The sequence below is a fragment of the Oryctolagus cuniculus genome, chromosome X (assembly GCF_964237555.1).
Source record: "Oryctolagus cuniculus chromosome X, mOryCun1.1, whole genome shotgun sequence".
Classification (NCBI taxonomy): Eukaryota; Metazoa; Chordata; class Mammalia; order Lagomorpha; family Leporidae; genus Oryctolagus; species Oryctolagus cuniculus.
Window position 1 is genome coordinate 125,739,780 of NC_091453.1, and position 27,821 is coordinate 125,767,600.

General features: G+C 38.2%; 4 non-coding genes and 1 pseudogene across 4 annotated transcripts; 1 reads left to right on the top strand and 4 right to left on the bottom strand.

Moving 5' to 3' along the window:
- Positions 1-4,153: 4,153 nt before the first annotated feature.
- On the bottom strand, positions 4,154-4,211 carry MIR508 (microRNA mir-508). Its single transcript, NR_162673.1, has one exon. It is a non-coding gene; the product is annotated as a microRNA mir-508 (primary transcript).
- Positions 4,212-5,613: 1,402 nt separating this feature from the next.
- Positions 5,614-5,671, bottom strand: MIR507 (microRNA mir-507). Its single transcript, NR_162672.1, has one exon. It is a non-coding gene; the product is annotated as a microRNA mir-507 (primary transcript).
- A 4,360-nt stretch (positions 5,672-10,031) lies between these two features.
- MIR509B (microRNA mir-509b) lies at positions 10,032-10,089 on the bottom strand. The gene is given in 1 exon segment (NR_162676.1): positions 10,032-10,089. It is a non-coding gene; the product is annotated as a microRNA mir-509b (primary transcript).
- A 14,007-nt stretch (positions 10,090-24,096) lies between these two features.
- MIR509A (microRNA mir-509a) lies at positions 24,097-24,152 on the bottom strand. The gene has a single exon (NR_162674.1). It is a non-coding gene; the product is annotated as a microRNA mir-509a (primary transcript).
- A 1,458-nt stretch (positions 24,153-25,610) lies between these two features.
- LOC100353873 (small nuclear ribonucleoprotein-associated protein B-like) lies at positions 25,611-26,661 on the top strand (annotated as a pseudogene).
- Positions 26,662-27,821: the final 1,160 nt, after the last annotated feature.

A 27,821-nucleotide genomic window follows, 5' to 3' on the forward strand; every position in this document is an offset into this window, starting at 1 on the left:
GATAAAAACAAATATGCCAGGACACAGACAAAAATAAACATACAAAGATACACACAGATTCCCACAAATAAAAGAATACACACAAGCTGAAACAAAAAAGTATTTAAAAATAACAAATTTTTTTAAAAAATTTCTTTGACAGGTAGAATTATAGACAGTGAGAGAGAGAGCAGAGAAAAAGGTCTTCATTCCATTGGTTCACTCCCCAAATGGCTGCTATGGGTGGCGCTGCACTGATCTGAAGCCAGGAGCCAGGTGCTTCTTCCTGGTCTCCCATGAGGATGCAGGGCCCAAGCACTTGGGCCATCCTCCACTGCCCTCCTGGGCCACAGCAGAGAGCTGGACTGGAAGAGGAGCAACCGGGACTAGAACCCAGTGCCCATATGGGATGCCAGTGCCACAGGCGGAGGATTAACCAAGTGAGCCACGGCACTGGTCCCAAAAATAACAAAATATTTTTAAGAACCCAGACACCTTCAGAGGTGTTTGCTAGAGGAGGTAACTTTCTCTGAAGGGAGGAGAGAACTTCCACTTTGACTATGACCCTGTCGGAATAAGATCGAAATCGGCGAACCCAAAAGGCTTCCATAGCCTTGGCAACTCATGACTAGAGCCTAGGGAGATTACTGACGCCATAAACAAGAGTGTCAAAGTGTTAAGTCAACAACAGGAGTCACTGTGTACTTACTTCTTATGTAGGATCTCTGTCCTTAATGTGTTGTCCAATGTGAAGTAATGCTATAACTAATACTGAAACAGTATTTTACACTTTGTGTTTCTGTGTGGGTGCAAACTGATAAAATCTTTGCTTAATATATACTAAATCGATCTTCTGTATATAAAGATAATTGAAAATGAATCTTGATGTGAATGGAATGGGAGAGGGAGCGGGAGATGGGAGGGGTGCGAGTGGGAGGGAAATTATGGGGTGGGGAAAGTCAATGTAATCCATAAACTGTACTTTGGAAATTTATATATACTAAATAAAAAAAATGAAAACATGCACAAAAATATAGTGACATGGGGAAATTAATTCTAGTAATGTGTAGAATAGTAGTGTAACTATAGTCCATGATAATCTATGATAATTCATTGTATATTTCAAAGTAACTAGAAAGGAAGAATTTGAAAGTTCCTATCACATACAAATGATATTTGAAGAGATGGGAGTGTTAATTACCTTTATTTACTCACTACATATTGATCATTATACGTTGTATTTATTTACAAAATTATAATACTATATCACATAAATATTTCATTTAATAAATGAATATATGTCAAAGACAAAAGAAGAGTGAGCAGTAAGGCTGATTCAGGGAGCCCAAAGAAAATTTTAAAAATTGAGATTTCAGATGACAAGAAGAGAAAACAAAACTTTAATAAAAAATTTTGTTGTGAGTCTTGAAAAAAAATAAATTCGATCAAAAAATTGGCTAGCTAATAAATTTATACTAATCATCAAAGTGATTAGTTTGAACTCATTCACAAATTCATATTCATTGATCAAAAAAAAAAGAACCCAAACACCATTTAAAAATAAAACTCACAGTTTTATGTATATTTTATTGTTTTATGTGTTTTATAGAAACACATGCATGCATACTCATATTCATTCACATATACACATACAAAAGTAAAGCTTAAAAACAAACAGAAAAATGATATGGAACGAAAAAAAGTAGCAAATCAGGAGGAAAGAAACACACATACATATACACACATTTGCAAAACCAAAAATAAAACTCCCAGGCAATTCTTAATACAACCCAAACCAAATATATAAATCAAAACCAAACAAAAAAAAAAAAACACTCATACTTGAACGAAAACCAAGTAATTAAAAAACACTTCACCCAAATCAAGAATAAAACATTCATTAAATCACAAACTAAAATTGTAACTAACTAACTAAATAAAAGGTCACCAAACAATAACAAACAAGAGTGTCACGCATACTGAGAAAGAAACTAAAAGCACTAACTCAGAAAGCAAAAGACAGGCTGGGGCATTTGGCACAGCAGATAAGATGCTGCTTGGGGCGCCTGTATCCCACATCAGAATGTACGAAGCAGTTGCATCTTCCTGCTGATGCATACCCTGGGAGGTAGCTGGTAATGGTTGAAATGGCTGGGCCCCTGTCAACCATGGGGAAGAACAAGATTGAGTTCCTAGCTCCTGGCTTCCTCTTGGTCTGGCCTCAGCCACTGCGTGCAACAATAGGAGATCTCATACTGTATTTCTGACTCTGTCTCTGACCCTCTGCCTTCTGAGTAAATTAAATAAATAAATTTTAAAAAGCAAAAAATAAAAATAGAAACTGCAAACAAAGGCAGGACTTTGAACAAAATAATCACATAAAACAAAAAATATGCAAAATGAAAAACAAGTATGAGAGTCCAATTAAACACTATTATTAAACAAAAAAGATGTGAAGCTCAAACAAAATACAAACACAAGACACACATGAACCAATCAACTGAACTAACTTATGAACTCTAACACATAAACACTAAACACTGACACATAAACGTTTTCTCACAATTTCTCAAAAATAAATACACGAGGGGGCCAGCATTGTAGCTCACTATGTTAATCCTCCGCCTGCAGCACCCACATCCCATATGGGCGCCGGGTTCTGTCCCGGTTGCTCCTCTTCCAGGCCAGCTCTCTGCTGTGGCCCGGGAATGCAGTGGAGGATGGCCCAAGTGCTTGGGCCCTGCACCCCATGGGAGACCAGGAGGAAGCACCTGGCTCCTGGCTTTGGATCGGTGCAGCGCGCTGGCCGTGGCGGCCATTTGGGGAGTGAACCAACAGAAGGAAGACCTTTCTCTCTGTCTGTCTCTCTCAGTGTCTAACTCTATCAAATAAAAAAAAAATAAGGACACGATTAACTCTGACAAGAATTGGCAATTGCGTTGCTCTCATTGCCTGACTTACATCTGGCTAGGGTTGTGAGACTTCCTGCCCAGAGAAACTGTTAGAGCTCATGAAACAGGAGAACAGAGAACATGAGCATTAGATACTGGTTGTAAGCTGGTAATCACGTAGTAATTTTAGGAATAAAGTAGAATCTCCTTGTTCCTAATCAGAATCTAAATTCTCCCTCCCATCCTTCAAGATTTGGAATAGGGTGAGAGGCATAAATGATTTGAGATAATTGCAAAATTCCACAAACTACTCCTTACCCAGTCAACACACTTTGTGGATGTTCATATGGGAAGAAGTACGAGGATGACTGCCCCACAATTCTACCTTCATTTCCCGGCGCTGTTGTATATATAACATGCTTCCCAGTCATTGCTCCAATTCTGCAGACTTTCCATTGTGGAGATCTTGGATTAAGAAAAATGATTTAAAGAAAGAACAAAGAAAGAAACAAAGGAACATATTATCATTCTGAAGAAATACGAAGTAAGTACTTTCTTCTTCCTTCAACCCTTTATATAACTAAAAAATAAAACATTACAGTGAAAGGAACACAAGCAAACAAACATTCTAGGCATCTTCTTAAACAAGATGGTCACAGGGTTCAAAAAGGATATATACACAAACATATATGTATATATATAAAATTATTTAAAATGCACGTGTATATTTATATATTTTTAAGGGGAAAATATTTAGGAGAAATAGAGTTTTCCAAAATGAAAGAAGAACCAAGCCCTTCAGGAAAGACTTACCTTCAAACCCAAGAGAGCAAGTAGACTGTGGGTGCAGAGGGGAATTTCTGAGGCAAGGGAAATTGAGGCGTACCAAAGGCAAAGACTTGGGGACTATAAGGAATGTTGCTTGAAATATCAGGTTAAAAGTTTTGGGGGAGCAAAAAGAGTACTTAGGTCTTCAACAGTATTAGCTTTGAATACACAAATAGAAGCCTGGTTCACTATACAAATTTTCTTACTTACGCGAGCATGCCTCCTTTTGACAGGTATACATGAGTACCTGGAAAACTTACATAGGTGATTTTTTTTTTTTTGCGAGCCCCCAGTTTGTAGGTCTTGCCACTCAACACATACTTTTGAGAATTACTTGTGGTAGCCCAGCAACGAGAGGGCAGTGCTGTGACTCAAGGGAGCACAGCTCTGTGCATACCAGGTTATACAACTTTATATTCGTGGCCATCACACAGAACGTAAATGCTATGTATTGCTCTACTCAAAAAGGTGACAATCATGCTTTAGGCAATGTGAGTGACACCCTCTGGAGTAGGGCACTACATTCAAGTGGAGGTGGTGACCCTGCGCATCTGCACCCGTGCAGTTTCCACCCAACACAGAAGTTTCTGTTCGTGATTCCCCCTCCACTGCCCTGCTCTAGCCTTCCTGTGAGTGACTGTCCCTAAGTGGTTCCACATTTAATGTCCTGGGTTTTAGGCCTGAGAAATAAGAATCTTCTCCTTTTTTCTCCTTCTTGGATAAGAAATAACATCGTAATTATTTTCCTGTTGATTTTCAAGTTGTTAGGAATGGTGTATTAAAAATGGTTTCCTTTCCAGTGATGTTAAAGTTCCTCCCACACAACCAGCACACCGCCCTGTGCCTTTAATCTTCCAGTCCCTTGTTTAGAATTCTATGACTTAATCCCGAAACCACAGAAGAAGGAAGATAAGCAAGCACGCAGGAAAGTTGAGCAAGAAAGGCAGATAATTACTGGCTGCCAGGATTCACAAAGCAGAAATCCCAATTTCTCCATTATTCCTGGAGAAGACACAGATTCATCTTGCTTGGAATCACTTCTATGAGAGCAGATGGGCTTGGAGCCTATGAATATTTCTTTCTACCTTCCAAGCCCTCACTTTTTTCAACATTTCTTATAGTTATCATTTGTTGAGAGGGCTACGTTAAGTGAGACAGTGGCTGTTTAGAAACAAGCAGCACAATTGACATGTTTCAGTTGCTAATTCAAAGCCTGGTTGTGATTTCAAGGTGGGGGTCATCAGGACATACCCAATATCCCGACATAAAAATGTGTAATACTCAGAGTGCTTCCCACAAACTGCTGTGCTATTGAAACAGTCTCCAGAATTGTGTTGTTTGCAATCTTTTCCCTTCTCTCCTAGTATCTTTTGTGGGAAATGAGTTAAGATAGGCCGCATTAAGGAGAAAGAGAAAAGTCTCTACTACATTTGCAGTTCCAAAGGACTGAAAAGTGAAACTTCTCTTCACATCAGCAAATCTTTAGTTTTCACACAAAACACAAAGAGTAGTTAGGATGGTCAAAAAGTCTAACCTAATGCAAAGTTCTGGGTGCTAAAGGGCTGCTGCTGATATAATAACACGAGAGCAGATATTGTAGAAGGGAGAGATCTGTTCCTAGGAAGAACAGTAACCTTAGTTCCTGAGAGGGAAAGAGCAAGAAAGAGGAAAAGAGATGGGTCCAACTCACATATTGTTCCAAGACGCTCAGGCCCTTTTTAGCCAACGGTATGTCAATCCTTGAAGAACCTGGATGGGAAATTTTGCCCTGGAGACCACAAATCCTAGATCTGGTCTCTACAGAGGTACTTAAGAGTCTTTTCTGAGGATGGTGATTTGACCAAATTGACTACATCTGTGTTCACATCGCCTTTCTCTGGGGCTGACATATGTAGTTGTACATGTTGTGAATTACCACACTCAAAAAAGTGCCAATCATAATTTGGTGTACCTGAATGGCGCCCTTTGGAGTGGAGCACTGCACAAAATAAAGCAAAACGTGGCAGCCCTTCGCACATGCTCCCCAATCACATTAATTATACACAGTTGCCTGATGCTTCCAGCCTATGGATTATACAGTTACGTGGAAAATACATCTCTATTGCCCTCCCCCGTCATCTCTTCCTGCATAAGCATTCCCACAGGTTTTCAGGCTGCGAGAATAATTCTTTCTTCTTTCTTCCCTCAGTCAGATAAGATATAAACTCATCTATTTAGGCTGTTGAATTTCCAGTCATTAAAAATGGTATTTTTTTCATGTTTCAACAGCTCTTTACCTCACTTTTAATTTGTGATGCTATTGCATTAGGCATGCCATTTTAAAATCATTTATTTTCTTAAGTCATTGCACATATAATTTTAAAAAGCAAAGAGAATATATGTTATTTTACTAATTTCTAGTATTATATATTATTATTGTTAGGAAAATACCTTGAAAGACTAAAATAAACAAGATGCTATTTATATCCTCATTATACATTTCATATAAATATTATTATACAAATAATTTTGCATTCATAATCTTTCCATGAGTAAGCATTTTTCATATCTCCTTATATGTTATATATATACATACATACATACATGTACATGCCCATACCTGTCTTAATAGAGCAGTGTTAGAATTACTAAAATTGATAGTATCAAAACCTAGAAATAATAGTATTATTCACTGCATGCAAATTGTATACTAGCCACATTATAGTCTTTTTCATTTTTGTTGTTTTTGTTTTTAACCTTTTATCTTAGAATAGCTTCAAATTTACAAACTAAAAATTGTGAAGTTGTACAAAAGTGATAGTATATTATGTGCTTTACTCCAAAGTTGAATGCACTCACCATATCCTTTTCCATCCCAAAATTCCACTTCAAACTTCCAAGCCCTTTTGGGAAAGGCATAATTACAAAATGGTCTTGAAGATAAGTCCTCATAAACATATCCTACAGAATAGCCTCCTCTTCAGTGTCCGCAGGATTTGTGAATTTTATTGGATATTACTCCCATTATTATGTTGTATTTTATAGCCAAAGGGTGTTACAGATGTAATTAAGGGTACTAACTGATAGAATTTGACTGAACCCAAAGGCAGATTACCCTGGGTGAACCTGACCTAATCAGGTGAGCTCTTTAAAAGAGGATACAAAGGCCAGATATGACAGCATCTTTGAAAAAGTAAATTTCCATGTGTACACAGGGCCACATGACAAATAATGGCAGGTGGTCTGTAGGAACCAAAAACCTTAGTATTTTACTTGCAAGGAACTAAATTTTCACAATTTGGGAAGAGGTCCTCAAGTGTGAGATGAAATTACAACCCCAACTGAGACTTTGATTTTAACCTTGTGAGTCCTTGAGCCAAGGAGTCAGCTAAGCAATGTAAAGACTCCTGACTCAGGGAGACTATGGAATCATAAATGTGAATGGTCTTAAGCTGCTACTGTTAGAGCAAATGTTTATAGAGTAAGTGAAAATTAATGCATCTCTGTTTACAATCCCCTACCTTTGTGACAAAACCACAAAAGTAATACATAAAACATGCAGGGATGTCAAGGTAGCGAAAGCAGAGGTTGCCAACAGGTAAAGGACAGAAGTCCCTTTGGCTTCTTCTTCCCTAGGGCGAAATCAAAATATAAAACTTACCTAGATCAATTTCCAAAAGGGAAAACAGGTTTAGGTCTGAGATGTCATGTTCCTCCTCTCCCCTCTGGATTCTCAGCTTTTTCTCAGAGATCTGGTTGTAGAAAAACTGCGTTCCAAAATTTCCATTCTGAGCCCCAGGCCTCCTCGTGCTTGCGTTTCTCTGACCTGAGCAACCTCAGATAACGTGCAGTAGAGTAGGTAAACAGATTCCAAGACCAAAAATCATTCTGCTTTAAGAACATAAAAACACAGTTATTAAAAACCTGTGGGTAGAGAAGTTGGGAAATCGGGAGAAATACATGCCTCTCCAAGTTTCTCCCTGAGGGGAGACTGTAGGAGATCAGGGACAAGAACTGGGCTTCCTCAAGTCCTCCAGAATTCAGGATTCTATCTAGCTGTCACTAATCTAAAAAAATGACCCTGTTTATGGTCATAGTCTCTTATATTTTATTCTCAATAGAAATATTGACAGATAAAACAGAGTAGAAAGGAAATTTATCCAATATCTATAGTCACTGCATGGCTGAGAGAGTTGGTACACAAAAAATTTGATATTAGTTTCTATAACTCACTCATTCAACTCTTCTTTACATATTCATCTAACTAATCAGGAAAATGAATGGACATTTACCAAAAAACATGAAACTATAAAAAACTGTGGATGTGTTTTTACTCACTGTCATATACATAAGTATTGATATTATGGTGGTTTTAGTAATATATTTATAGCTACTACCACACAATATAAAAGGAAAAGAGGCAATGTTGAAGGTAGGCCATTCTATCTAGCAAGCCAGAAAAAAAAGGATCATTTCTTATTTGTTGAGACTCAAAAACGCTATTGCCTAAATGTTAGGCAACAACTAAGATGCTATTCCAGTTTTAACCTACATAAAAATGTAACCATGGACAAATGGGAACAAATCTCAACTTCAAATACGGGTCTGGTCAAAGATATCCAGTGAAGTAAACCAACATAATTTAAGTACATTCATTCTTCAGTATCTTGCAGGAGATTTGTTCCAAAACTCCCCAGTGTGTACTCAAATCTACAGATGCTCAAAACCTTTATAGTAAGTGTAGTAGCATTTTATATAATGTATATACATCCTCCTGTATACTTTAAGTCATATGTAGATTATAGATTACTTATAACTGCTGTGCAAATATTTGTTGAACTGTGCTATTCAGAGAGTATGACAAAATGCCTATATATGTTCAATATAGACGTGATTTATTTCAAACTTTTTCAATTTTCAATTGGTTGCATCTATGGATGCAGAATCCGAGGTTACATAGGGCTGACTTCATTTATGTGTATGTTCAAAAATTGCAACCTTTTCTCCTATCTAATTCCATCACACCCAATGGCCTGATCTCAAGGAGAAGTCGGTAGCAAAACACAGACATCTGGGTGTCCTCTGATGAGAGCTGAAGATCCCTGGTGCAAGCGCAGTTCACTTGGACCTGCTTTTCTGCCCGTGTGACAAGCTCCATAATGAAATGGTAAATGTTTGAGGGGATAGATATGTACTCCATAAATATGTACAGTTATATATCAGTTGAAATAAAAGTTTAAAAATATTGAAAATAGGTAGCCATTGAAAGAAAATATTTGCAAATCATTTTTATGTCAAAAGATCTGTAAACAGAAGATACAAAAAAAAAACTTGAAAATTAAAAAATAAGAGCATGGCATCAAAAATTTTAAGGCTGTTCTGATAAAGGGCTTTTACATCTCTAAATTTACAATTACACTTGCAATAAATCACACCAATTTTCCTGCTAGTTAGTTACATAGGTGAAATGAAATTTCTGTTTATTTGCATATATGCAGACAACTGTACATAGCAGCTTTATTCACAATTTCCAGCAACTTCAAAACAAAGCAAAAAGATTGCCCAACTCTTGGATTTGTTCCTGCTTGGTAATAAAAAGAACAAAGCAATTAATCCTTGTTCTATCTCCTTTTCTTGCATTTTTTCTGTCTCTCTCACTCTCTCGTCAAGTTGTTAGGTAGGGACACCACTAGGAAAGTAAAAGCAAAATGGAATAGATATAATTTTTATTAAAAAGTAATAGTAAAACAAAACATAAATTAAAAACATCAGTGATTACAAATGTCCATATGCTATGCACAACTTCTTACAAATTGCTGGCTAATAAAGAATTCAAATATATTTTCACAGGAATGATCACCTCTTCATCCAATGAAGAAAGGAGTGTTCAAATCCAAGGAGAGAGAAGACCTCATCAGCAAGTTAGAGATCTGAGAAGCAGAAGGGGATTTGACAAAGCCAAAGAGAAGGCTTGAAAATGGTGAGAGCAGCTGATACATGAGGACTGGACAACTGATTGGAGCATTAGGAAAGAAATAGGTTTGATAAGCGGAATAATAGTCTGAAGGCAGAGTAAAAAATACTGAGAATCTTGTTCCCATGAGGGTCAGGAAACCTTGGAAAAATGGATATGAATCCCAGGAGGAAAAAAAAAGCTCAATAATACGCTTTTTCCCAGGGCCTTCGGTACCCAGAATCTGCTCTTGACAATTCACACAAGATCCTGAGATAGTCTGTCAAGTAGGAGAGGCGTGTGTGAATATAGTGCCTGCAAAAGCACTTCTTTGTACCCAACTAACCCCCACCCAGTGCCCCCACTGTCACATCACATATGTTGTACATTTCATGCATTACTCTACTCACAGACGTGTCAATCACATTTAATTACACATGATTGCCACTGTCTTGAGTAGGGCACTGCACGCAGCATGTCTGTGGATGGCAGTCCTGCCTAAACACAAACTCATATACATTTTAGACAACCACTTGATGTCTTCAGCCTGTGAGTGGCCATCATCATTGGTTCAAAGATCAAAGAACTTATACAACACATACCCCAGTATTCCTCATCTATTCCTCCCTAAGTATTGTCCAATCACATGTTAGAGATTGCATGTGAAAGTTATAGAATCTGAGCATCATTAAGCCTTTTAGGTCGCCTTGCTTATATAAGAAATATCAATGAATGACTCATCCTGTTTCATTTCTCATTGTTATACAGCATGAATTTCCTTACCCAGATCTAATAATTAAGTAGTAAATACCCTCCACATCACCAACCTGTCACCCAAATATTTGAGTCCCTTTATATGAGTTACACATGTCAATTTTTAAATCACAGAATGAGCAGCAGATTAAACTCATAGGACTCCTGAAGTAAAAAAATGGGAAAATAACCAGAGGTTGTTTGGATGTGAATAGGATAAACATGTTTTCCTTTTCTGACCCAGGAGTGAAAAAAGCCCATTCACTTGTTGAGTGATCAACAAGACAGAACATATTATTGGCATCCAGGGAAGTTGTTATGTTCCCTTTTGCTCCTGTGTTTTCTGACTCTTCTTCTAGAACAAGATATTTTAAGAATGCTTTCACATTCTTACAATGAGAAACATGTTGTCAACTTTCTGTATTTACCTGAAAAACATGATAACGGTACACCAAAACTAGGAATATAGTATTAATGTGTGGTGGGTGAATATAAAAAATGGAATTATCAGATTGAGAAATATGTGGCCCATACTATGGGGTTCCTTGTCCCCACTAGCTGGCAGCCAATAGCTCCTGTTTTTTGGGGGAGTATCAAATTGCTTACTTTTTTAAATTTTATCCCGCCCTTAGGTTTGTGATGCTGGTGCTAAAAATAAGTTATGTATTAGTGAGAGGTCAGGGGCACTGTTCCTACATACAACCTGCTAGCATACGATAAAAGGTTCTACTTCAGTGTGACAGGCTGAGAATACAGGATTCCAAATCAGCTTTCTTTGGCTCTATCATTGGTTAGAGTTCCCACACCAGGAAAGGCAAACAGAGAAAAGCATAATATGAGGGTACTTCAAAAAGGTCAAGGAAAGTGGAATTAAAAGAAGTTCCTTTGGGTGCAAAATTGTGAAATCCATGCATATAGCTTTATCAGTATATGTACTGCTTCCAAGAGATTTTTGAACATCCTTTATCTACTGCCACCATGCAGTAACCTGACCAGAATGTTCGGAATGTCACTGGGAAACTGGACCTTGCCCCTATCCCAGCCAAGGAACAGGATTTTTCCTAGTGTTGGAGGTAAGCTTTCAAAAGAGAACATAAACATGTTTCCCACATAAAATGACTTGATTTGTAACAGTGTGTGAAAGATCAAACTTAATTACACTCCAGAAAACAATGTAGGTTTTGGTGGTAAATGAGGTAACATTGGGAGCTTTGTAAAAGCACCCAGGTATAATGAGCTATTGAATTTACCTTGGAAAATGATATAATGAGATAGATAATGAGAGGCTTCTTGGTATCATATCAATTGTCAACTAATGACCTCAAAAAATATCTATATAAGGATGCCTAAACTATTTAGATCAAACTCTGGAGAGTAATTTTTAGTCAATGCATTTTCTAAAACTAAAAAAAATAGTCCACCTGCAATTGGTAACCAAAGAGTTGATGGTGATACACAAAGATACAGATAAATTGACAAAGATTAGGGGGAGAAATTGTGAAAGAGCACCCTACAAAACCACTGTCATCTCAGAGTGGCTGCACAATGCTTTGCCCTCTGAGGCATAACATCCGAGTTTTCAGGCTACAGGCAACACACTTCACTATTTCATCCCACAAAGCTGTTCAATGAAACAAGAAGCAATCAACAACAACTGTACAAAGAATCAGTGTCCAGTTTTACTATAGTCCGTAATCTAAAATGTCCAATTTACACTTAGGAAATCATGACATACAAATTAAAGGAAAACACAACACTTAACACATGATAAAAACAAATAATAGAAACTGCCTATGAGAAGTTCCAGAAGTTGTGCTAATGTACACTTACTTTAGGACATCCATCATACATATTTTCAAGGAAATAAAACCTGTGAGTGAGAGGCAAAAAAAATTATGATGACAACATCTCTTTGTCAAAGGTGTGTATCAATAAGGAAGTCAACGGGCCAGTGTTGTGACACAGCAAGTTAGGCCACTGTTTTCAATGCTGGCATCCTAGATCAGAGCACTAGGCTGCACCCTGGCTATTCTCCTTTCGATTCTCCTCCATGCCAATGTGCCTGGGAGAACAGCAGAAGGTAGCCCACTTGGGCCACTGGCACCTACGTGGGAAACCCAGATGGAATTCTTGGCTCCTGGCTTTGGCCTGGCCCAACCCTGGCTGTTTTGACCCTTTGGAGAGTGAAATGGTGGATGGAAGATCTCTCTCAGTGTCTCTCCTTCACTCTCTGTAGTTCTGCATTTCAAATAAATAAATATATAAATTTTTTTTAAGTATACAATCATTACCACCATTAATGTTTTAAAAATATTTTAAAAATAGGTAAGAAACTATTAAAAACCTAAATCGTGGATCAGTAGATTTCAACTAGCAAAAGAATGGGTGAATCTGAAAACAGATAGTGATAACACTTTATGAAGAGTAGAGCATAAAATCAATATAAAAAAAGAGCAGTGCCTCATAAAACTGAAGCACCAGAAGTCACACCAAAATATGCCTAATGGAAGTACCTGAAGTTTTGAAATAAATAATGATTGAAAATTTCCCAAATTGCATGTAAAACACTAATTTATACATTTAAAGGGTGAAACAATGTAGGATAAATACGAAAAATCCGAGACTTACAGACATTATACTCAATCTGTTGATGCAGAGAGGAGAAAGTAAAACATCTTTATAGCTGCAAGAGAAAGGCAGCTCATTTCATATAAAGACTCCTTCTAAGATGAACCAGGGCAAAAACCAATATTATACAGTGTACCACGTGGGCAAGCTACAAATCAAACAGATTTTCAACTTACCATATTTTCAATTTGCAGTGGATTTATTGGCATATAACTCCATTGTAAAGTAAGGAGCATAAGCATTAAAAGTGATAAAAGAAAGCCACAGTAATCTATGAATCATAAATCTAAAGCTAAAAGTTGTTAGATATGGAATTAAAACACAGCCCAGTGTGGATATTTGGCCTAGAGGTTAAGATGTTGGTTGGGATGCCTACATCCCATATTGGAGAGTCTGAGTTTAATTCCCAGCTCTGGCTCCTGGCACCTACTTGCTGTTGATGCAGAATATGATAGGTAGCATTAAGTGTTTAACTCGTTGGATTCCTACCATGCACTGGAGAAATCTGACTTGCTCTCCCAGCTCCCCTCAGTTCTGTCTCTGTTTTCTTCCTTTTGTTTCTCTTTCTAATAATAATAATAATAATAATAATTAAAAAAAGACCACAACCCATAAAGTAAAAAAGTGATCAATTTTACTTTGTGCACATTATAAATATTTGCTTTGCACAAAACACTATTAAGAAAATGAGAATAAAGAGGTAGCATATGCAAATATACCTCTGTCAAAAGAATTCTATTCAAAATATCTACATATCTGTATTTACATATATCATGAAACTCAACAATAACACAAAAACAATTCAATAAACATAGGAAAAGATCCCATAGATACTTCACTAAAGAAAATATATGAATGGAAGCTCAGTACATGGATGGGTGCTGAATATTTTCAGTAGATGAGATGCAAATGAAAACCACAGTGACAAAGGAACAACACACATTTGAATTGCTGATAAAAAACAAACAAAAACAAAACATTCCAATGCCATGTGCTATCTGAACATTCATTGTATCAAATCACACCTTAAAGGGTAAAACCATTCCAGAAAGGATTTTTTAAATTAATTTACAATTTAAACTTACACTAAATATGACTTTCAAACTCTACTTGTAGCTACTCACATGAGTAAAATGAAATTAGTGTTTATATATACATTAGTATGCAAATGTATTAACTTTCTGAAGACCCCTCAGATGTACAGTAGCTTTATTTTTTTTTTAAATTTACTTATTTGAAAGGCAGAGTTACAGAGAAAGAGGGAGAGGGAGAGAGAGAGATGGAGAGAGAGAGAGAGAGATCCTCCATCTGTTGGTTTACTCCCCAAATGGCCAAAATGGCTGGGGCTGTGCCAGGCTGAAGGGAGCAGCTAGGAGCTTCGTCCAGGTCTCCCACATGGGTACAGGGGCCCAAACACTCGGGCCATCCTCTGTTGCCCTTGATATCGGAATTCAGCACCCTAAAATATATACAAAATGTGGCCCTTTAAAGTTCCCCAGAAGTCCCATCTGGGTCGCCATATGATATCCAATTTGACCCCTTAAAATTACATCAGAATGTGGCCCCTTTAAAGTTCCCCAGAAGTCCCATCTAGTGTGCCACATGCATTATCGGAATTTAGGGTGCCATATGATATCACCATGTGCTTATTAATAAATCCCCCATATTAATAAGCCCAAGTGAGTTCTTGCCTAATATTTAGAGAAGAATTCTAAATATTGGCATAAATGAAAGAGGCAGCATGGTACATTTTAAGCTTTTATATAGTGCGAAAGATGCATAGGAGAGTGAGGGCTTTATCTAAGAGAAAGGGGTAAATCTGGGTTCATACCGAGTACCAGGAACCAGCCATGTGGAAGAACATCCAAGCCAGGAGGCATAGGGTGGGTTGGCCCGAAGGCCACCCGCCCTGAAGGCACAGGGCTACAGCCAGCTCCCAACTGGCAAGAGACCTGGGCAAAGAGAAAGGAGGAAAGGCGGAACACACTCTGTCCCATGCTTTTAATCCCCTTTCAAAGGGGAGTGGTTAATTAACCTGATTGGCCGGTGGGCACCCAGGTGTGGCCAGGTAGGGGCATGAGGTCACAGGGGCGTGGCGAAGGCGTGGTCTTCCAGCTCAGAAACCTAATTAATTTTAACCTGTATGCCTGTCTACTTCACCCTCCCAGGAACATTAGCAGAGAGCTAGATCAGAAATAGAGCATCCAGGACTCGAACCAGTACCCAAGTAGTGCTGGTGCTGCAGGCAGTGACCTAATCCGCTGCACCACAGTGGCAGCCCCAATAGTAACTTTATCTACAATCACTAATAACTGGGGAAAAACAGAGGGTCTTCACCTGTAACTGATCCAAAACTTGGTACTGTCTCCTTCTTCCTATCCCTGGCCCTCTGTCCCTTGCCACTGAATGAAGAAAGGGCACTAATACCAAAGATACAAATTTTTAAAAAGTAAATACAAAACCTCATATTATAGAATATACATTTTTGAGTGACATGCAAAGCTCCTAATATTCACATTATTTATATCAGATTCAAATGTATTTACAAATGAATAAGCAGATTCTAAATGCTCTTTGGAATAAGAAATAGAGTTTGCAAAAGGAATCACATTCCCAAAGCAGAAGGTAACTGCCTAATGGCATGGAAAACCTTGTTTCAGTATCGATTGGGCAACCTTAGAAAAGTAGATATGAATCCCAGACCTCAGTGGAATGCTTTTTTCCCCCAGGACCTTGGATTCCTAGGTCTTGCCTCTCATAAAGCACCTTAGAAGATTATCTGAGGTAGTCTCATATGAGGGTGGAGGGTTGGTGAGGGCAGAATACATTAACTCTAAAAAAAGCATTCCTCTGCATGTAAATAAGTGGTCCCAATGCACCCAAAATGTCATAATGTACGCTGCATATGTCATGCACTACTTCACTAACAGAGGTGTCAATCATTTTAAATTATACATGATTGTCACTCTCTGCCGTATAGTACCACAGACAGAATGTGGGTGTAATCATTGCATCCCTGCCTAAACATTCACCCGTGTTCCTTGGACACATGTTTTCAAATCCTGAGTAGCCAATGGCATTTGTAAAAAGGACTTTCATAGCACCCATTCCATATCCTTCCCTGCCTGAGTGCTGTCTACTCACAGGCTAACGCTTTCACAGGAGTGTTTTCAGAACTGAGAAAAAGTAAATATTCCCATTATATTCTGTTAATCATTGTAGAAATATCCTTACTTGTTTTATCCTTTTTTCTACGCTATATGTCAAACATTAACAAGGTATTTATTCTCCAAAACCATTAATTAAGCAGTAAACAATCTCTATCTCACCAACCCTGTGCTTGACATCCAAATATGAATCCCTACTAGTCATTTACTTCAAATCCTGACACAGAATAAACAGAAAAACCATACAATATCCTGAAAGAACAGGAGAATAATCAGTGGGTAGAAGAAGTAAGGGTATAGAAGTATTATTTTTCCCTCAGATCCAGAAGCATAAAAGCCCATTTTTATTATCATGAGTGATTTATCAAATGAAAAGTGCAACTGGAATCTTAGAATGTCCCCCAGTTTTTCAGCTCTTGGGTTTTCAGAGACTTTCCCTGGAATAAGTTTGATTAGAATATGCAATGGTATTTTTCTATTATATATGCTTCTTATTGGGTGCATCTCCCTGGAAAAAAACTATATCTTAAACACCAAAATATCTATACTTAAATATGGTGAATGAATGCCAGAGGCTAGAGATTGGGGACTTCAGTTGACTATGCTCTATAACAGGGATTCATTCTCCTCCTAGTTTCCAATGAATAACATGCTATTAAAGTTCTCCCCAAAGAATACGATTTATTTTTAACAAGCTATGGAGAAGGTCAGGCCTAATGCATACCCCCAAATAATGTAGGTTTCAGTGGTCTGTAAATAAGATGAGCTTAAAGTTTCCCAAGAGCAATAAACTAACGTAGAGACCAATTTGTTTTCCACAGAGAACCAGGGAAAGAGGTTAGTCTAATAAGGAACCTCTTGGTAACAAAACTCAAAGGTATTTCTCAAAAGACACTTCTGCAAAGGCATCCAAATTGTTTAGATTAAATTCTGGAGAAATTTTATCCATATCATTTTGAAATCTATATAATAATCACTCATAATTAGGGACTCTACAGGTTGGGTGTGATACATTCAGAAACATGCAACTTGACAAAGATATCAGGAAAAGAAGCAGTCAGAGAGACACACTGAGACTGTTTTTTTTTTTTTTTTCTGAATACTGTATGTTGAAGGATGTGCCCTAGTAGGAAAAACAAAAGATGTTTCACACTTAACACAAAGCTTCACTAATACACTAATGCCAATTCAATAAACTCATGAACAATAGAACATAAAACAGTCCCTGGGACGGGGAGTCATTATCCAGAGTTGCTGCAATATATCCACTAAAATGCCCAGCTTTTCATCAAAATTCCAGGACATGTAAACATATGCAGGAAAAAATCAGACAGTAGAAAGCAGAAACATCCCATGAAGAGTCAAAGATATCTCATATTAATAGATAAAAACTAAAGAAAAATTACATTTTCAAAGAAATAAAAAATATTACTTGAGAATTAAAGAGTTATGAAAATGTCTTATCACACATGCATATCAGGAAAGAAATTTTTAAAATTTAAAAAGAATTTTATGGTGTGAAGAATCACTATGTTACTAAAGCTGTATTTATGAAATGCATGAAGTTTGTATACCTTAAATAAAAGGATTCTGCAGGTCATCAAAGAAGGAGGTACCTTTCTCTGAAGGGAGGAGAGAACTTCCACTCTGACTACGACCTTGTCTAAATATGATCAGAGTTGGTGAACTCAAAAGGCTTCCATAGCCTTGGAAACTCATGACAAGAGCCTAGGGTGATTACTGATGCCATAAACAAGAGTGTCAAATTGTTAAGTCAACAACAGGAGTCACTGTGCACTTACTCCTCATGTCGGATCTCTGTCCTTAATGTGCTGTACATTGTGATTTAATGCTACAACTAGTACTCAAACAGTATTTTTCACTTTATGTTTCTGTGTGGGAGCAAACTGTTGAAATCTTTACTTAATGTATGCTCAACTGATCTTCTGTATATAAAGAGAATTGAAAATGAATCTTGATGTGAGTGGAAGGGGAGAGGGAGTGGGAGAGGGAAGGGATGCGGGTGGGAAGTTATGGGGGAGGGGGAAGCCATTGTAATCCATAAGCTGTACTTGGGAATCTATATTCATTAAATAAAAGTTAAAAGAAAAGGATTCTGGAAAACAAAACAAATTTTCTGAAATTTGAAAGTACAATGTCTGAAATGAAAGAAAACAATGGCGTGGTTCAACAGTATCCTTTAGTAAAAGAAGAATGAATAACTAACAAGAGAATTGATGAGAACTGTGTTGTAGTAATTATAATACACTTGCTGTGACTCTAAGAATCCAATATATTAATAAATTTAAATAAATTTATTTAATTTATTAATTAAATTTATTTTATTTATAAATTTATAACTTTTATTATTTAAATTTATTTAAATTTTATTTAAATAAATTTAAAAAGGAAAAAGAGCAAGTAACTGTAAAACAGATTGAAGGTGATAATAATTTATAAAGAACACAGAGTAAAATAAAAGCCAAAAAGGAGCACAAGCTAAGGGAAAGTAGAAGGCACTATAAAATATGTGTAATGGAAGTATAGGAAGGGGAAAAAAGAGCAAAATAAGCAAGGAAAAATCTTCAAATAAATAATGATTGAAAACTTGCCAAATATTTATGAAAATCCATTATATATCAAAAATTTGTAACGGGCTGATGCTGTGGTGTAGAGGGTTAATCCACCGCCTGCAGTGCCAGCATCCCATATGGACGCCTGTTGAAATCTCAGCTGCTCTACTTCTGATCCAATTCTCTGCCAATGGCCTGGCATCAGACTGGCCCAGATCCAGCCATTGTGACCATTTGGGGAGTGAGCCACCAGATGAAAGATTTCTCTCTCTTTCTCTTTCTTTCTCTCTCTCTCTCTAACTCTGCCTTTCAAATAAATAAATAAACCTTTTTTAAAGATTAGCAACAAACTCAATGTAGTATTTATACAAAGAGATCCATAAGTTAAGGTATTATATTTGATCTTTTGGTGATGAAAAATCAGAGTTTTGAAATTCCACATGGAAAAGCAACCCTCTGCCTTAAAGTGATCTTCAATAAGATGAACAATTTACTTTTCATCAGAAACAATGGAGGCCAGAGACATAGAATGACAGACTCAAAGGGCTGAAAGAAAATCTGTCAAGAGTCATATATTTAAGAAATCTCTTGAATATGATATTAAAAATAGCATCCACAAATTCAAAGTTACTAATTATACTATACAAAAATAACCTGTGTTCTGTACACAAAACTAAAAACAATGAAATAAAGTAGACTGAAAAATACATGCAAATCACATATCTGTGGAATTGAATTTAGAAAAAAAATCTTAATTTCAATATTAATAATTGAAGCAACTCAAAAAATGGGAAAACATTACAGTTTATCAGAGGAGATATGTTCCAACAATAAAGTGCAAATTAAAACCACAATAATGCAAAAACTACCTATTAGAATGTCTAATAATAAAATTTTCGCTAATACCAAGTATGGTAAGAATTTGAATAACTAGAATCCCAATACACTGTTCATATCATCACAAAGTATTAAAGTTATTCCAAAACAGCTCTTTTATAAATATCTTTAAATTAAGCTTACATTTACTATATAGCCCATAAATGTGATTCCTAGCTATTTAAAAGCAAAAAATAAGTGTGTTCATACACAAATATATCTCAAGTATATAATAGCTTTATTTATATTTGCTAACAACCAGAAATAACCCAGACATCCTTCACATGTGGCTAGAATATTTTTCAGTATTTTCTTTTAAAAAGACCATTGATTATTCTATTCCTTTTCTCTCTCTCTCTCTTTCTCTTCCCAGTCGTCTTTCTCTGATTTCACTGAATTAGAAATGGGTACCATAGGAAAGACCAAAATAATATATATATATGCTTATATTAAAAATAATAACAAGAAAATCACAATACACAAGTTTGGGGTTAATGAAGAAATTCTAATAAATAGTAATTTACAGATGCTTAATATCTTGTTTCATAAAAGAATGACTATATTCTAAGCTAATGCATTAAGAAGGTCCTTCAATACTTGACAGTAAACATTTGCATTCAGTAGCTTATGAGTCTGAGATTAAGGAGAATATTTGAGGAAGTCTAAAAGAGAAGCTTTGAAAACTAGTATGTGAGGACGTTTCGTCTCCTTCGGGGTTTGGGGTTGAGTACAGGTTACACAAGAAAGGAATGTGCTCTACAGGCAGACAGGAACATGATGACTGTGGCAAATGGCTTTTCCTCATTCCAGTCAGGCAAGTGTGGAAAGAGGTATATGAATACTGTAAGAATGGAAATCTTTTTCCTAGGACTTTCAGTAGTACTGCTTTGTCTCAGAGAATTCACGTAGAAAGTTGATGGAGTTAGTGGAGCACAGGGGAGGGTGTCAGGTGAGATAGCTGTGCTCCTGGAAAAGCATGCTTCTACAAGCGACCAGAGTGCCACTGCATACGCTGTATGTGTCGTACGTTACTTCTTCTCAGAGGTTTCAATCATATTTAGTTGTATGTGATTGTCATTCTCTGGAGTGTATACCAACGTAGCATGACCAAGGTTAGGAGCCGGGCCTCAACATTCAATCAAAAACTTTTCAAATCACCTCTCAAATGTTTTTAGGTTGTGAGAAGCCACTGACATCTGTTCCCTGGATCTTTGAAACAACCACTCCATTTTTACCCACTTATTCCTCTTTGAGTGTTATCTTCTCCCCAGAGTTTCCACATGATAGTTTTCAGGACTATGGGCATTAAACCTCCCTCTCAGGCTCTCCTGCTCTTGGGAGAAATACCCATTCATGACCTATCCAGTTTCTTCTGTTATTTTGATATATAAAGTATGAAGCAGATTGCACCACCCACATGTAATAGCGAACCACAAGTTACATTCTGTCTCACCACCCTGTGCTTGTTACCCAAAGATCTGATACTTGAATTACTTCCTTCAACTTCTGACCATAGAGTAGGCAAAGAAATCACACAATCCTAGAAGCAAAGGATTAGGGAACAATCGGGGGGGGGGGGTGTTAAAGAATACAAATCCCTGCCTCCATCAGACTTTGGAATGGAAATGCTAATTGCCCTTACCGAGAGTGATCTATAAGACAAGAGAGAAATGTCTGGGAACCTGCAGCCTCCTAGAGATGATGCTTGTTTACGTTACTTTCAGTTCCTGGGTTTTCTCAGCCTTTTCATGGAACCAGCTTCTTCTGAGCGTAAGTTTACATTTTTCCAAACTCAGGCGCATTTATTTTTTGACAGGTAGAGTTAGACAGTGAGAGAGAGAGACAGAGAGAAAGGTCTTCCTTTTCCATTGGTTCACCCCCACAAATGGCCGCCACGGCCGGCGCTGCGCTGATCCGAAGGCAGGAGCCAGGTGCTTCTCCTGGTCTCCCATGGGGTGCAGGACCCAAGCACTTGGGCCATCCTCCACTGCACTCCCGGGCCACAGCAGAGAGCTGGACTGGAAGAGGAGCAACCGGGACAGAATCTGGCGCCCCGACCAGGACTAGAACCTGGGGTGCCGGCACTGCAGGCAGAGGATTAGCCTAGTGAGCCGCGGCATCGGCCTCAGGCACATTCTACAAGGTGACTATATCTCCATGAAAAACTGAGTTTAGCATACAAAAACATATGGAAGCAAATTTGCCAACTAGATTCCAGAGCTGAGAATTGAATATTTAAGGTGGTTATGATCTACAAAAATGGGGTTCTCTCTCCACCTATCTCCCAGTCAAGAACTACAGGGTATTTATGAGACTTACATCATTTCTCATCTACCAATACACAGATATTATTATTACAGATGGTAAAAAATTAGGCATCTGTGGATAGAGGTCAGGAGTACTGTTCCTACATCCAGCTACCATCATGAACACATTGCAGAGAATACCAAGAACCCGATCACCCTTGACCAGCTGAATCACATGAAAAAATTCATTCTGTACAGGGATTCTCAGTCAGATTAACAATTGACTTTTAAATCAGAAACCATGGAGCACAGAACACATTGGGATGACATATTTATGGTGATGAAAAGAACCCACACTCAACAAAGAATCATATGAGTCCTAAGTTTAGACACTCATAAGTATGAAATTAAAAGCAGAACCATAAAATAAAATTTTTGAATCTCCCTTTTTCAAAATAATTGTTTTCTCTATATAACATACGAGAATGAAAAATAATAAATCACAGATATTAGGAAGAGCTTCCATATGGGAAGAGAAAAATTTAAATAGGAGAATTTAATGACATCAGTCAGCACCCTGGTTGTAAGGTAGAAGTCTAACTAAGGAGCAACAGGCCCCTACACTTGCTCTCATCTATAAAGCAGTAGCTTGGAGGCCAACGCTGTGGCGCAGCAGGTTAACCTTGGCCTGGGGCGCTAGTATCCCATATGGGTGCCTGCTCCATTTCCGACTGCTCCATTTCCGATCCAGCTGCTCCATTTCCGATCCAGCTCTCTGCTATGGCCTGGAAAGAGATTGAAAGATGGCCCAAGTCCTTGGGTCCCTGCACACATGTAGGAGACCCAGAAGAAGCTCCTGGCTCCTGACTTGGGATCAGCACATCTCCGGCCATTGCCGCCAACTGAGGAGTGAACCAACGGATGGAAGACCTCCCTCTCTCTCTCTCTGCCTCTCTTCTCTCTGTGTAACTCTTTCAAATAAATAAATAAATCTTAAAAAAAGCAGTAGCTAAGAGTTTTTTCTAGTGAAAGAGGCCAGCCTTATGGGAAAATATTATTCAATCATTCCTTCTTAAAATAAGTGACTTTACTTAAATTTATGACTTCAGTTGTAACAGAAGATGGAGACAATATAAAAAGCAACATAGAATTTGTTGCTAAGTAATTAAAATGGACTGGTAGATGCATGAAATAAAGTAACTGAATCATAGGCCATAGTAAGTTTCATTTTCAATTTGTCTTAATTTCAATTTATAGTTGATATATTGCCCCAAAATTCCACTCCTAGCTATTAACACAAGTGACATAAAACTTTTGCTTACATATACATTATTTTGCAAATGGATAGAGTAGCTTTACTCATATTCACTAACAACTGGAAGTAAGCCTTCATCTGTGATTATTATCCAACTCAGTAATACAATTAACCACACTACTGATAGTTTTCATGCATCCTTCTCTATCTTTCTCTGCTCTCTCTGTGTCTCTGTTCCTCCCTCCGCCCTCTCTCCTTCTCTACCCTCACTGCATTAGGAATGGATGTCTACAGGAAACTAACAATAAAACTAAGACTTTTTTTTTTAATTGAAAAGTGGCCAAAAGTAATTACATAAGAGTATAAATTGCTAACTATGATAAATGAATGCTAATAAGCTGGTACTTTTCATTGTATTCAAACATTACATGGAGAATTTTCTAGGCCTATGAAAAAGGAGTTTTAAAATCACAGAAAGTAAAATATTGGTTTTCCATGAATTAATGATCAGAAACACAAGGGGTGGTGAACTTTTGGAGAGACTGAAGGGAAACTCTGAAAATTATGAAAGCAGCTGGAAAGGGAAAATACATTAACAGATTTGAACATAGTGGTAAGGAATAAGTTCTGCAAAACTAATAATATTTCTCCTGAGTCACAGAACAACATAACTGTGTCTGAAGTCTCTTCCCATTTTGTTCAGGCAACTTTGGAAAAATGTACATGAATCCAAGAATGACAGGAAGGAAAGCACCTCAATGAAACACTATTGCAAGTTCTCCATTCCTGATATTTATCCTGGGGGATTCCCATAAGATAGTTCCCTAAAGTAGACCAACAAGAGTGGCAGAGAAATGTGTGAGGTAGCGGTATACCTGTACTACAGGGAAACCATCTGCCTGCATGCAGGTAAACACACAAATGCACCCAATGGTGCTATCATATATGTTGTTTGTGTCATGTGTTACTCACTCTCAGAGGTTTCAATCATATTAAATAATACATGATTGTCACTCTCTGGAGTAGGGTACCACACACAGCAAGTCAACATAAATATTGAAAATGTTTGATCTGTAGATGACATAGCTAAGAAAATGAAACATGTAAGACACGGAGATAAAATATACACAAGTTGTATTTCTGATAAAGAAATTATAATCAGAATATATAATATACTAAGAATTCAACAGTAAGAAATCAAAGAACTCAATAAAATGGGAAAATATCTCAAAAGACACTTTATTGTAGAAGATTGTGGATGATGAATAAGAACGTGAAAATATCCTCACTATCATTAGTCAATAAACAAATGAAAATTTAAATAACAGTGTGATAGATACGCAAACCATAGAGAATAGTTTAAAGTATATGTCAAAACCAAACTGTGATGATTGGGGCAACTGCATCTCTGATGCATTTATTGTTCATAAAAACAAAAAATGATAAAAAGCATTCTGAAAAAGCTTTGTTTCTTACCAATTTAAACATTCTACAGAACTAAACTTCCTACTGCAAATATTTATATAAATGAAATGAAATTTGTCTTCACATATGTCCCAGTATTCAAAATTTCTAGTAGCAGTACTAATCAGTTTTACTTTAACTAAAATACTTGAGAGGCCGGCGCCGTGGCTCACTAGGCTAATCCTCCACCTAGCGGCGCCGGCACACCGGGTTCTAGTCCCGGTTGGGGTGCCGGATTCTGTCCCGGTTGCCCCTCTTCCAGGCCAGCTCTCTGCTGTGGCCAGGGAGTGCAGTGGAGGATGGCCCAGGTGCTTGGGCCCTGCACCCCATGGGAGACCAGGAAAAAGCACCCGGCTCCTGGCTCCTGCCATCGGATCAGCGCGGTGCGCCGGCCGCAGCGCGCCGGCCGCGGCAGCCATTGGAGGGTGAACCAACGGCAAAGGAAGACCCTTCTCTCTGTCTCTCTCTCTCACTGTCCACTCTGCCTGTCAAAAAAAAAAAAAATACTTGAGAAGAACAACTTAGAACAGAAGCTTCATGTTTGCTTAGATTTTGGAGGTTAAAAGTCCAAGATCAGGTAGCCCCATTATCATGGCATCTGGTATAGGCTGGCAATGATGGAGCATGTCTTGAGAATGATCATATGGTGAGCTGGAACACAGAGAGATACAGGAGGCACATTTGGCTTATACAACGAGTATTCTCACAAGAACTACCTTCCGAGGGTTAGACTCAGTGACCTAAAAACCCTCACGAGGCTCACCTCTTAGATGTCATAATTATATCAAGCTTCTACCCTTAACCCATCAACTTTTAATGCAAGATTTGGGGTTTTTTAACATCTACATGAAATTGGGGAGCCAAATCCTGTTCAATCCATAATAGAGCTTTATTCATAATCACTACTAATAACCAACATTTTCTTCATATTTGGTATATTACTTAGCAACAAAAAGAAAAAGAGGGAGGAATCTTGCTGCTGAGCGGTGTATAGGCCTCTATGGAGGTGACTCTGGAGGGAATCAGAAATGCCACCATGATGGTGGGCAAGAGCATCAAGATGCTGCAGCACATTAACTACTGGGTGAGATGCATCCTACGAGTCAGCCAGATCTTCATTGGCACGTTTATGGCTTTGCTATGCATATGTATTTGGTCCTAAGTGACTGTAACAAGTTCAAAAGACCAAGCCAAAGAGCTCCAAACAAGTAGAAAGGGAATAGAAGCAAGTCTGTGGTCTGGTGCTACTGCTAGGAGAGAGCCTGGTCTCAATGACAGTAGAGGAGATCTCCTCCAAAAGATACTGGCATTGCCTAAGTACCACTTCCTGGAGCTCCTGGGGACCCAAGAATTGGCAGGCTGCTGGCAGAGGAATCCCAGCTGGTGTTCCCATGCCTCAGGCTCCTGCAGGACTGCAGGACTTGCTAGCCTGTTCTGTGGGGTTATAGGCAGTTCCAACACGTGATGACCCCACAAGGAAGAGACACTGTTGACACTGCTGCAGCAGCTGCAACAGCCAGTTGCAGGGGCCCCGGGCCAGTACCCACCTGGACATACAAGTCCTTCCCCACCTACAGGCCAAGGACACCTCTTTCAGGAAAGGTGGGCCCACTTCCTAGTATGTGGCCTCCTATGGGTTTCCCAGTGTAGATTCCCCTGGAAGAGGAACTCCATATGCATGCTTCCCCAGAGATAGAGTCACCTCCTCCAGGGAGGCCAGGCCTTCTTTGACCCTTGGCCGTGGAGTTATGGAAGGAGATCCACAGAGGCATGGACCCGAAGCCACAGTGCCACGTTTCCACAGACCTATTTGCTATGCTGTTATTTGCAGCATCTTGACAGATTGTCTGGTTTCTCTCACAGGGCCCCTCCCCCAGGAAGGTGACAACAAAGGCCCTAGACTCATCTTAGTGCTCCTCAGCTCCCAACCTGTTTACTGTAAGGCTGTGAATAGTCCTGTTATTTCCTTGTGGCCTATGAGACTGGTTTATAATAAACTCTTAAGAGGTTATCATAAACGCAAAAATGTTTTTAAAAAAGAGTGTGGCCATTGTGGTGGAGCAAGTTAAGTTGTCACTTGGGATGACTGGATCTAATATCAAAGTGCTAGATCAAGTCCCAGCTACTCTAGTTCCTTTTATAAAAGATTTATTTTGGTTGATTTGAAAGGGAGATTATCAGATAGAGAGAGAGAGAGAGAGAGAGAGAGAAATCATCCACAAGCTGTTTTACTTCCCAAATGGTGGCAATGGTTGAGGCTGGGCCAGGAGCCTGGAACTCCATCCAGGGCTCCCAAGTGGGTGGCAGGGGCCCAGGCATTTGGGCCATCTTCTGATGCTTTCCCAGGTGTGTTAGCAAGGAGATATATCAGAAGCAGGGCAACCAGGACTCGAGCTAGCCATCCAATATGGAATGCTGGTGTTGCCAGGGTGGCTTCACCCACTGTACAAAAACATTTCTGGTTACTCCACTTCTAACCCAGCTTCCTGCTAATGACCCTGGGAGGAAGCATATTACGGCTCAAGTACAGAGTCCCTGCCACTCACATGGAAAACCCAGATGGAATTTCTGGTTCCTGGTTTTGGCTTGGCCTGCTCCAGGCTCTTGCAAGCATTTGGGGGAGTGATTTCTCTCTCTCTCTTTCTCTCTCACTTTGCTGCTCTACCTTTCAAATAAGTATAAATTAATGAACATTAACATTTCTGAAGAAAAGTTAAAATAATATCAATTCACATAAAAACATTGACAAATTCTGAATGCATATTTTTAAGTGAAAGGAACCAGACCAAAGAACAACACATCATGTGACTATGTTTGTATGACATTCTATTAGAAAGGCAAATTATAAGGGTGGAAAACTGAGATGTGGCTGCCTGGGATTTGGCTGGGGTATCAGATTACTACTGAAGGAAAGCATGAGGAAATTTCGGGGGTGATGGAACTCTTTTGCATCATAGCCTTGGAGGTAGATACAGAACTTTATGCATTTTTCAAAAACCTATAAAGGGAGAGACGTATTAATCTTTTAAATGCATATTTCTCAGGAAAAGTGTTCCAAGAATGTAATTCTGTCTATGACACTTACTGAAATTCAGAAGGATATGCAGCTATCATAAGTCAACTACAACCAGACAACCAGAATCTCAAAACAAAAGTAGGAAAACAAACATTTTTCATGCAGATCCTATACATAAAATATCAAAAAAATAGTGTGCCAAAAACACATATC